This window comes from Daphnia magna, linkage group LG9 (genome assembly GCF_020631705.1).
Source record: "Daphnia magna isolate NIES linkage group LG9, ASM2063170v1.1, whole genome shotgun sequence".
NCBI lineage: Eukaryota > Metazoa > Arthropoda > Branchiopoda > Diplostraca > Daphniidae > Daphnia > Daphnia magna.
Genome location: NC_059190.1, coordinates 4,260,972 through 4,272,087, shown reverse-complemented (window position 1 = coordinate 4,272,087; position 11,116 = coordinate 4,260,972). Strand labels below are relative to the sequence as shown.

The 11,116-nt window shown below is 38.5% G+C and overlaps 1 pseudogene; it reads right to left on the bottom strand.

The window, feature by feature from the left end:
• Positions 1-6,716: 6,716 nt before the first annotated feature.
• Positions 6,717-9,267, bottom strand: LOC116930090 (annotated as a pseudogene).
• Between the last annotated feature and the right edge of the window lie 1,849 nt (positions 9,268-11,116).

The following is an 11,116-nucleotide window of genomic DNA, read 5'->3' as shown; positions in this document are numbered from 1 at the left end:
TAGGCCTAATTGTCGGTGGTGAACTTTTAATGGTTGTTTCTTATGGCCGTTGTTGCTATTGTTGTTTTAATTATTGTTGTGCTTAATTTTGTAGCCGGTTTTGTTGTCGTTGTGGTGCTTGAAGTAGACGAAATAATTTTTGTGTGATGTGCGTGGTCAAGCATTCGTTGTTTGCTTTCCTTCCTCTTTTGAGAAGAGGTGGTATAGCTGGGAGTTGTTTTCCGTCCAATGATTGTTGAGTGTGAAGCGCTTTAATGGCTGCAACCGAAAGTATCTTTATTTGGTGTGGGTTTCCATTTTCGAAACTGAACTGTAGTTTTCGACTTAAGCCATGGCAATGCCCCAAGCTAAGACGTCCTACTTTCAGTGTAAGACACTTTCTGTCTGACGCCTGTGAATGAAGACCAGTTCTGTCTGTTGCCATGAGTTCTCCAGTATGTTCAAAAGTGCCCCAAATTGAGCTGGTGTTAGTGCACTCCTAAAAACAAGCATCGTTGTGTTTGCTTTGATGCAAACATTACTGTTGAATGGTCTAATGGTGAAATCAGACGTGTACTCGAAAGCTTTGCCTTTGTTAGTTACTTTGCTACAGTTTCCTACGGATACTTGTGATTGCACTAGGGGATCGTTGCTTGTGATTAATGTTTTTTGTTCACCTTGACATTTTATCCAATCTGTGTTACAATCTTTTATGGTTAGTTGTTTGTTAAGCCCATGATGTGTGACACATTTTCCATTTGGATGTTGTCCATTTTTCGACACCCACACGTGATCATGTCCCAGATGATATTTCCACTGCCATGATTTGCTTTCAGGATACCTCCAAATATGAGTGAGTTGATTGTAGTTGTAACTGCTCTTCGTTGTTCTAATCGGACTTCTTGAATATCCTGCAATATTACGTCGGGGAAATTTTCTATAACATCCGGGTTGGTATTTAATGTTTGAAAAAACCTCTGCTGATTTTTTCTGGTATCTTCCTCCATAGCACACTGTTCCAATTTTAAGGTTTTGTCAATTCTTACGGTAAGACACATTTCTGATTCTTGAGAAATTAGGTAGCTGTTCTCTTTTTCTAATATCCATCTAGTTGATTCTTCTGAACAGGTTGCAGCAAATACGTAGTCGTTTGTTGTTTCCGTGATGCAAATATTAGTGTTTTGTACGCGTATTATTTGATCGACAATGTATTCAAATTTCGATCCTGTTGGGAGAGGGTCGTCCTTTGAAAGTTGACTGTACGTTATTAAAGGATTTCTACTTCCAGACTCGTAATGTATATTGTTGCATCCTTTCAAACAATTTTTTCATCTTCATTGATTATTTTTGGTCTTCTATGCGCCAATCTTATAGTTCCTCAGGCATATGAAATGCTGTAGAGCCGTATCCCAACTTGTTCGTCCTGCCAATATATGATCGTGATTTTTCTTTAAAATTTGTGGCACCAGTCTCACTGGCGTTACAGTTCGTCCTCTGACCTCTGCTAATAATCGTTTTCGTTTATTTTACATTTATTTTTAACATCCTTACTTGGATTGGCCTTTACCATTTCTTGTAATATTGCTCGGCAATACTCGTCTTTGTGTTGGAGTTCGATCCATTTTTCTGTGTCCTTGGACTGATCACTTTTAATTTCGAAAATTACTTGTTTTGTTCGAGTTTCCTTGGCTTCTACTTTTTCGTTTTTTAATTCTGATTTCTCCTTTGTACCTGTTGTCCTTGTTTCTACTTTCGCTAATGGCACTATTGGTGTGCGACTAAGAGTGTCAGCATTTTGGTGTGACTTTCCTGGCCGGTACCCAATGATATCAAATTCTTGGATCTTAAGAGCCCATCGAGCTAATCTTCCTGCTTGTTCTGTCTTACTCATTAGCCATTCTAAAGGTCTATGATCTGTAAATACGGTAAACTTACGCCCGTATAGGTACGTCCTAAACACGTCGATGGCGTGGATTATTGCGTATGCCTCTTTCTCTGTGGTTGACCACTTGGCCTCGCGGTCGTTCAGATGTTTAGATGTATAGGCTATGACGACTTCTACGTCGTCTGATTCACAGAGGTCTTGTCCGTCGGACTCCGCTAGATCCGCTGAATGAGGTGGAGGTTGTATTTGACCCAAGACTGCTCCTATTCCATATCCTGAACTAACGATATCCACTAACCATATCCATAACCACTTTCTTTGATTTCTATCTGCCAGTAGCCGCTTAGTAAGTCCAATGTCGAAAAATAAACAGATCCACACAACGCGTCGATTGTGTCATCTATCCTAGGTAGAGGGTACTTATCTTTAACAGCAATTTTATCCTAAGCTCTGTAATCGATGCACAAACGCATCTCTCCATCTTTTTTAGGTACCATTACTATGGCTGCAGCAAAAGGACTGTGACTTTCTCTTATTATTTTGTTACTTAGCATTACCTCTATCTTAGTCTTAACAGCAAGTTTTAGGGATTCGGGTATTCTTCGCAGTCTTTGATTAATGGGTGCGTTATGGCGTATGTTGATATGATGTTTCACTTGTGTTGCTAGAACTAAATCAGATTCTCGGTCTGCAAAAAGACCTTCGTGTTTCTTTAATAAAATTAAAATTTTAGTTCGTATGTCGTCTGATACATTGAGTGCTTGTTCTACTTTTTCAGTAATCTTAGCTATCTGCTTAGTTCTGTTATTAAAGTCTAATTGAGTGAAGGATTCTAAGTTGCGATAATCTTGTTGTGTAAGATCTTCGTCGTCTCTATCAATTGGAATTAGTGGTATATGGATGCCTGTTTTGCTAAATGTTACGCTATAAATGGGCATGGTATTACATCCAAAATTAGGTTCTACTCCAAAGTGATCATAACACATTTGACGATTTCTAGTGTTAATCTTCACGTTATTGTTAGATAAGAAATCTAATCCTAAGATGCATTGTTCATTTAAGTTGTTCATAACATAAAAGTTATGGTTAATAATATGATTATCGTTAATAACAACTGAAAATTCAAATTTCCCTATCGATTTAAGTTCTTGTCCCGACACCGTTCTAAAAATTGGAGGATTCGTATTTTTTACTTTTTTAAAGTTTTCATTACTTTCTAGAGTATCTAATATTTTACTGGATACTAAACTAGCGGCGGCGCCAGTTTCCACCAAAGCTATAATTTCCTTATTAAAAATTTTAACGGAAATACGTATCAGTTTAGGGATTTCTATTTCTACATCTGATCCTAAATTGTATGTTAGTTGGGAGTTACTTATTGATTTTATGGTGTTTATCGGGGACCTGGGTTGTTGGTACGTGTCATATCTGTCCAACATTTTCTTGCAATATGTCCTCTTCGGTTACACTTGTAGCAAATTATTTCTCGATTTTCAGTGGTTCGAGAATTTTTGCCAGGGTGATGTTGTTGCTGTAGATGTTGATTGCTGTTATAACGCGCTTGATGCCTGTAGTTGTTAAAGTTTGGTCCGTTGTAGTTTCCTTGCCAGTTAGGGTATTTCGTTGCGATATGAGGGACGTTGGTGAGATGGAAATCTGGATTGCCTACAGTACCCACCAAATGATTAAGAACACCCCCCTCTATTTCCATGTATTCTTATGGCGCTATGTGTGTCACTAAAACTCAAATTACTATTTAACGGCTAGAGAAAGGTTTTTTTCCTTTTTTGCTGATCAGAAGAAGAATAGATCTTCAAATCATTCACACTTGACTTTTTTGTAGGAACAATCCCCACGCCCCTACACACTCGTTCATCGATTAAGATCACGAGCTTTTTCCCCCATAAGCGCTGTGTTAAATCCGCGTTTTTCACCAAGGAAAATAAAATATGTTGAACTACGCGAAATTATTTTTTTTTGCACCAAAAAATGCGGCGTTATTTATTTAATAGCAGAATTTTTTTATTTTTTGGGGGGGGGTTTTATTTGGAACCCTTTACTATACCTTGAAGTTTATTCCCTATACATTTCGAGTGAGAAAATCTTACCTTCGCCTTCAGTCCCTAGGGGCGCTAGTGTGCTGTAAGGTGACAAAAGAAAACGCGCAGGAATCAATGACGGGATTTTAATAGAAAAATGCCAATCAATCAACAAGAAATCAATATATTTTATATTCGTTAATTTCTTTCTGGCTTTATGATTTATGATTTATTCTCGGCTGTTATCATTGTGTAAGCTATTAATATGTTAACTTACTTTTTCATTGTCGTTTCTTGGAAAGTATATTTCAGTAGCACACAAAATTGGGAAACAACTTTTTAGGAACTGAATTGTGAAAAGTGTCTCTCTCTATTTTCTATAGAACAAAAAGTTTTTATACGGGGTTCGTGAAGGTCGAACTACAAAAAAATCAAGTTGAAAACTTTTGAAGAGTAAATCAGTCTGTAAGACGTCTAAGGAAGAAATTACATAGAAAAGAGGGACGTATAAAAAATTAATGTTACGTAAGAATAAAGGGTAGGGAAAAATATGGAAAATAATAAAGAATAAATTGTTTTGGTTCTTTACAATTGTCAGCAAATCGCAATCGCGAATCACGTGATCTTGAGTTGCATTCACTTGAACGTGGTCTTCCTTTTTCGTATTGGTCAGTCGCAGCTATGGTAACGTCATTTTCCTGTGAGGATCCACGTTTCGTATTAGTACATTTAAATTCTGACAGAGCTTTTGTTAATTTTTGCTCAAGTAGTTGGATTTTATCGTCTTGTTGTTTTTCGTGATGCGTTATCCCTGCTATGACAACTGACATCTCTTTGTCGTCTGTATCTTATATGTGTTTAGAATTTTTTCAGAAATTAAAAGTTGTTTACATAATGCGTCAAAGTCTTCTGTGTTTTCTGGCATTCATAGATAAAGTTCTGCTTTATATTTCGGTAGTAATCCTTGCAGCAGGATTTTGCTTTTTCTGTGGTCCCTCATCTTTTTCACTTTGTTTAGTAATTGGCATTCAATAATAGTTTGGTTATGATCAGCGCTTTCTTCTTTACCAACAATGGTATCGTAAAGATTATTTAACCTTGATACGAAAGCTCTGTAGTTTTTTTCCGATTTTTGTGTTAGTTTTGAACGTTTTTTCTCCAGAGTAGCTGAGTCGTATGTGTCTTGAAATCTTGTTATTAAGGCTTTTTTCCAATCCTAGTAATTTAGATCATCGCCTTCCTCCTCAGCGTAGTTTTCATGCCAATCAAAGGTTTTGCCTTGAAACCGATCAGAGAAGAAACGTTTTTTTTTTATTGTTTTCCCATTCGTTGTTTTGTGCTACGTGCTCGGCACTTCGTAACCACTCTGATATTAGTTTGTCGGTGCTTTAGCCTTTGAAGGTTAGGATGGCCTTTTTGTCTTCTCTGGAGAATAGCTCTCCTAAGGCCTTCACTATTGGTTGAGTAAAGTACCTGTTCACTTTCTTTGCGTCTTCGTCGTCCTGCTTAGTTGCTGGAATATCGCCATCCTTGGGATTTTTCTTTGAGGTGTTCGCGAACGTCTTCTGCGTTGTGTTTTTCGAAGTGTCATCATCATCGTGTGTTACGCCCAAGTCGACCTCCTTTTGAATTGTTGATTTTCTTGCTCCAAATAGATGATTGTCTTGTTTAGGTGTTCTATTTGGGTTTTAAGGTTTTCTTTTGTTTGTTCGAAATCGTTGGTTTGTTCTATTTCCAGCTCGTAGTGGAGTGACTTGTCTCCACGGTCTGTCGGCAAGGTCAGCTCGTTTATATTACCCACTAGTTTAGTTATTTCTCCTTATTCATCCTCGTCTAACCTTGAGTCGTTGGAGTCTTCAGTCTGGATGAATTTAACTAGAAGTTTTTTGTATTCTTTTACTCGGATTTCTAGAAATTTGATTTGATTTTCTTGCCCTCGTTCCCGATTTTGGAGTTCTTAAAGTTATTATTTAAGATTCTTGTTCTTCGACGTAAAATCCAGCAAGCTTTTCTTTAAATTGATTTTTTCTGTTATAGTCGTGTCGAGCCTGTGGTGTCCACCCGTTTCGGCACTTTTTTCGGCACTTTCGATTTTGGCGTTTTCGGCACCCATATAAAACGCTTGGTCCCCCCTTGTATTTAAAATCTTCTCGTTTATTAAAAAATCTTTCCGTTTCGGCACTAATATTCTCCGTTTTGGCACCAATTGTGTCTCTTTCGGCCCCAACTGTGTCCGTTTCGGCAAAAAAAAAATTATGTTGCAAGTCATATAGGGATGCCAGTCATTCAGGCCAGGGGCCTGAAAATTTTCGGTACTTTACAGGCCTGTCGACTTTACACTTTGTTCATGCCACTAGTGGCGCTAGCTGTATGGGTTCTGGAAGTCAGCGCCACCACCACCACTCGACTTATGCTTATGCTGTCTGTCGTGAAATTGTCAGTCGCGTGGTCGCGTAGTAACAGAGCGGAGCTCTTGATTTTTTTTTCTTTTTTTATTCGAGTGGTGTTTGCTGATATTTCTTCAAATTGAATTTCATTTGTGAGCTTTATTTTATTTGTGAGTACTTGTTGTATTTATTATTTGAACAACTCTTGAATGTTGAATTTTTTTTTGGTGAACACCTGAACCGTTGGCACGGGGTAGTGTTCACTGTGGGTTTTTTTTTGTGAACACCCGAACCGGTGGCACGGTTCGGGGTAGTGTTCACTATGGAATGTGTCATTTTTTTCGGTAAACACCCGAACCGATTTGGGTTTGGTGAAATTTTTGAATATTTTTTGGTGAACACAGTGTTGTTCTCTTTGTATTTCTTTTTTTGAGCCATCCAATACAATTTTGTTCATACACTTAATTTCTATTCTGTCTCTAACTCAAAGAGACGAGCATCGTTCGCCGTTTTTGCATATTTAATTGCGTTGAACTTTGTGTAAATATCTGCACATTGTTCTAAAAGTTCTGCGGTCGTTATCTTTTGTTTGGAATAGTCGTTCCACAAACCAAACAGTTTTAAATTTAATTCTTTGAAAGTTTTTCGCTGTCTTCTCAGTTGTTGACCCTGTTCAAGCATCTTTGTGTATATATTAACCTGTATAGCCTCCTCGTAGAGAACTTCGAGGAGAATATACAGGTTGAGGCCTTTACTGCTAATGCTTAGTCCAGCGTGATTTGCTAGATGTGTGTGCCAGCCTTCAACGTCATTAGTGGTTCTCACCTAAAGCATGTTAGAGTGAATGTAATCATTTGAATGTTTTAAATTATATTTTTCTTTTAATACCTCTTGCATGAAGACCGACCAAACTTTAGGAGGCTAAAGCAAGCTGTCGATCCAGGTATTTTCCATGTAGTTGTACAGTTTTCGCATCATAGTTCGGTTCTCCCTGTTTTCAATTTCCCAGACAGCTGATCTTAATTTTGCAAAGGCAGTAGGGATTTTTCCATGTGGGAGGAGATGGAGAGACATCATTTTCCTGCAATAGTTAGTAAATACATCTGTTAAGTTCCACAATAAATATAGAAATATTCACACTCACTTGCAAATCCCACGAATTAGCATGTCTGTACGATATGCTTTTATTAAACCTATAATATTCATTAATATATTTCAAAATTTTACTTATTAATTTGTCTGTCTTATTTTACCCAATGATTTTATGCGGCGAAAAATACACTGGGTCCAATGGAAGCCACATCCAAATATTTTAACACCAATACCAAACTCTTTTTCAATAGCCAGCCACACTGACTTCTCAAAATCAACGACACATTCCTTCATGGCGTAACTGTACAAATAAATAATGTCTCGTCATTACTACATTCATAGTCATAAAAAATGTATAGTTATACCTGTTACCGAGAATTGCAGTTTTTATGTGTTTCAGCACATGTATGTAGTCTTAGCGGTTACTACGTCATGAAGGTTTAGCCCATCCGGAATTCCATCGTCCTCAAATGAAAAATCCAGTGTTTTTGGATTTTTTGGACGAGTCTTCGCTCTAAACAAAGTTTGGAATTTTTTCAATAAATACATAGGCAAGAAATGTGTAAAAATACCTAGCCATGTTGACTGATTTACAGACTTGTGTTCTATTCACAAGTTTCATTCTCCTATTTGATGCAAAGTGCTTAGCGGTGATGGGGTCGGTAATGGCCTTAGCAGATTTCCCCTTATTTTTCATTCCTTCACGCTTAGTGTCCCTGTAAATGACTAGAGACTCATATATATTTTCTTGTTTTGGGCAAGAAGTAATGTGCACTCCTCGCTGGATGATTGCATTGCCTAAAATCAGAATAAGCATTAAATAATACAAAAAATCTTTAAAAAGACGATGTATGTACCTGATTGCAAAACTGTGCATTTGCAAGGATTCTGCTGTGGTCGATGATTACACCGATAAAGAATACCATTACTCAGCACCTTCCAGACACCAAACTTGTATCCATGTTTGCAGTCAACAAGGATATTACTTAACCTAGATTTTAAAATAGCACATTAGATAAAAAAAACGTAAAAGAACAATGAATAGTATTTCTTACTTCTTGCCTGCTTTAAATACAAGTTTCCAGCGCATGTGTGTAGCCCGCTGACGTTTATGTTGCTGAGAAGACCCCTCAGTCACAGGAGCGAGTGTTTCTTCGCCTAATGATAGATCACTCTTGGTCATATCTGCGTTTGATTCTTCGCTTTGACTCCTTGACAAAGATTGCCTCTCGGCTGAATGATTATGGGCTCGACGACGTTCCTCCCAACGACGTCCTGGAGAAGGCGTTCCTATCGCCCGACGACAACGCCGACGACTTCGTGTGGGTGGGGTACTTGGCTCACTCTCTTCTTCACTATCTCTTTCACTCTTCTCGCTATTTCCTTCATTCTCTTCTTCACTTCCTCTTATATCACTTTGCTCACTCTCTTCTTCGATTTCTCTTTCACTTTCCACGCTATTTCTTTCATTCTCTTCTTCACTTCCATCTTCACTTTCATCATCCGGTGTAGGTATGATATTAGGTTCTTCAACCATTACAGGGATAGATCCCCTTGATGAATGTCGTTGAGCGGCTTCCAGGTATTGAGCGGCTTCCTCTGGTGTCAGTTCATTTAAAGTTAATGGACCTAAACCAAATTTGATTTTAACAAAACGAATCAACAATGTAACAAAATTCTATTACCTGTTTGACCTTGGATTGTCAATGCATTTGGCCGAATCGGTTGATTAGGAATAGCCAGCCCACGTCCACCACGTCTACCTCTGCCTCGCACAACCCACCCAGAATCACCACTAACCTCATAATCTGCCAACCGGCTGGGCTGTTTCGTCGATCTAGTGGGTCTTTCCATGATATACTTAATAAACTTCAAATAAACTTTAATAAACTTGCTAACAAAGCGTCTAAGAACAAAGTGAGAAAAATTTCACAATATATTATAACACGACACCTAGTGGAACTTATTGTTTACGAATTTTGGGGGTGGTGCCGAAACAGACAAAAATAGTGCCGAAACGGACAAAAGTGGCTAAGAAAACATACATTGTAATACCAATACTTAGGACCACCTCTGGTGGCGGTGCCGAAAAAGACAATCGCAGTGCCGAAACGGAAAAAATTGGTGCCAAAAACACCAAAATTCAAAGTGCCGAAAAAGTGCCGAAACGGGTGGCAACCGAGCCTGTCTGCCAAAACTTTTATCTCTTTCTGCAGCTGTTTTGCTGTTTTGAGACTTGTTTTATCTGGTTTTCTGCGGTGTTAAGTTTCTCGATCAGCTTGGTCTTCTCACCTTCAAGTTTGTTGATTATTTTTGGCCCTTCGGTCTCTAGAGTTCCATTGTTTTTCACTTTTCTTTTGAGAAGTCTCTGCAATTGGTTCTCGGCTGCTAAGGTGGTTTCAAGGCTTTATTCTAGGTCGGCAATTGGGGAGTTGGCTTTTTCGAGGGAGTTCTTCAGAGCCTCGTTCTTTTCTTAAAGTTGCTCTAATTAACTGCTTAAAGTGTATTTGGAACTTTTTGCCTTCTTTTTGTTACTCTCCAATTGGTTTTGCAAGTTTAAAAGTTCAAATTTTAGGGTAAATATCTGTTTTTTTTTCAATTAGTGCAATTACTGACTCTTTCTGCAATACACAGGATACAGATGGTACCGAACAATAATTCTTTTTCTTTTCCGTGCAATGTGTGTAGCTGTTGAAGTAAACTATTGAGTATTCTGGTGTTTCCACCTTGTGCGATTATATCGTCTTTGAGTGTTTTAGTAGCATTTGCAATGGTTTCTGCCGTTACACAATCTGTTACTATTAGAGTTTGTTATAGAAGGTAGTAAGTATAAAAATACAGCAAAGTTTGCGTTGCTTGACTTGCTTCTTGTTTCTGTGTTTGTCTTGGTCGGTTATTTCAGATTCTTGTAGTACGGGGTATAAAGGTAGTAGTGTGTTCTCGTTGAGATCAGTCTTTTGTACGGGAGAATCAAACGGCATTGCGTGTCCCCTTCTGTCCTGCAAGAACCACTCGTCAGTTTGAATGGAACAGCCGTGTTGCATTTTGACAATGCTGACCAACGGCAGTTCCGCTTTCGAAGAATCCCTTGAATCTATCTGTGGCGTGCATTCTATGACTGGAGATCGTTGGTTATTCATCGATACCATCCATTTCTAGGGTCCCAGGAAAATGGCTTCCGGGCCTCTCCACACCACTACAACATGATCGCACTCCGTTTTCTTTTTTTCCAGTGTTGTGAAGAAATAGCACCATCACACAAGGAATCTTAAATTTTTTTCGGTAGATGGCTTTACTGGGCGGGCATACAGACCCTGCTTGTCCTTTGGCTGCTTGCAACTCGGTCTCTGTTAGCTCAATAAATGTTTTCCGATCCCATGCCACTGCCAAAAATTCGGGTATGGATGCGTGCTGAAGGCCGAAACTACCAGCTGCACTAAACACGGGAAAACAAAAGTTTGATAGAACTCAAACGTTTTGGTTATTATCTGTAGGTGAATTAATAACCGAAATCCCGTTTGTGTTGCATCTACGACGACTTGGACTTCCTGGTAGACCCTATTGTTTGTATCTTGTACCAAACATTATATTTCATGTTCCGGAAACTCATGTGGTTGCCGAAACCCAGACCAACCCTACCTCTGTCTTCTTGTGTGACAGAAATGTTGTCTGCTGTACAGTTGGTGACTTGACTCATTCTGACAAGAGTAGTTTCAAATATCTTCTCAATTTTG